Raw genomic sequence first — 729 nt, forward strand, 5'->3', positions numbered from 1 at the left:
ATCAAAATGCTAACTAATATTTTGTGTGCTCCCTATCTCCCTAGTCCTGTTTGATCGTAAATTAGACGGCATTTCCACTCACAATAGTGTAGTCGCAATATTACTTAGACAAAAGTGAAATCCAAAAAGAGGAGAAAAGCAAAAACCTCTTGATTGATTTTAAAAGTACTTTACATACAAAAAGACTATTAAAATTAATGACTGTTTTAAGCTTATTTGTTTCTCATGGTTCGAATTTTGAATACGTCACAAGCTAATCAGTAGATAATAAACCATTATTTTTATGAATGTTAGTTTGCACGAAATATATAAGCGGGCATAATTATGACTAAAAGGATAATTTTAAAAACTTCAAGCTTTGCAGATTCAAGGGGCCCAGCCAGCACACCATCCCCATTTTTTTTCGATTTGAAAGTGGAAAAAAATGAAAATTATATTCAAATTCAGTATGAGAGTGTCATTTCCGATCAATAGAGGTGCCATAATCATAAATTTTCTTACCTCATCCCCAACCATGGTGGGGCTCTCTCCATCTGTAAAAGTCCCTATTTGGGCCCGGGCCAGCTCTATTTCAAATCACTGGATCCGCCACTGAATACTTTGAAAATTTCATATGGAAATAAATGTAAATTGCATTGCTTAAAATCAATTGAAAGGGTGGCGCCAAAGCTTCCGGGGGCTTCGTCCCCTGGTCCCCAAAAAAAGGCTTGAACGTACCAAGCCAAAGGC

Source organism: Anneissia japonica, unplaced genomic scaffold (assembly GCF_011630105.1).
Source record: "Anneissia japonica isolate Jap-2015-1 unplaced genomic scaffold, ASM1163010v1 scaffold288058_len748972_cov163, whole genome shotgun sequence".
Lineage (NCBI taxonomy): Eukaryota > Metazoa > Echinodermata > Crinoidea > Comatulida > Comatulidae > Anneissia > Anneissia japonica.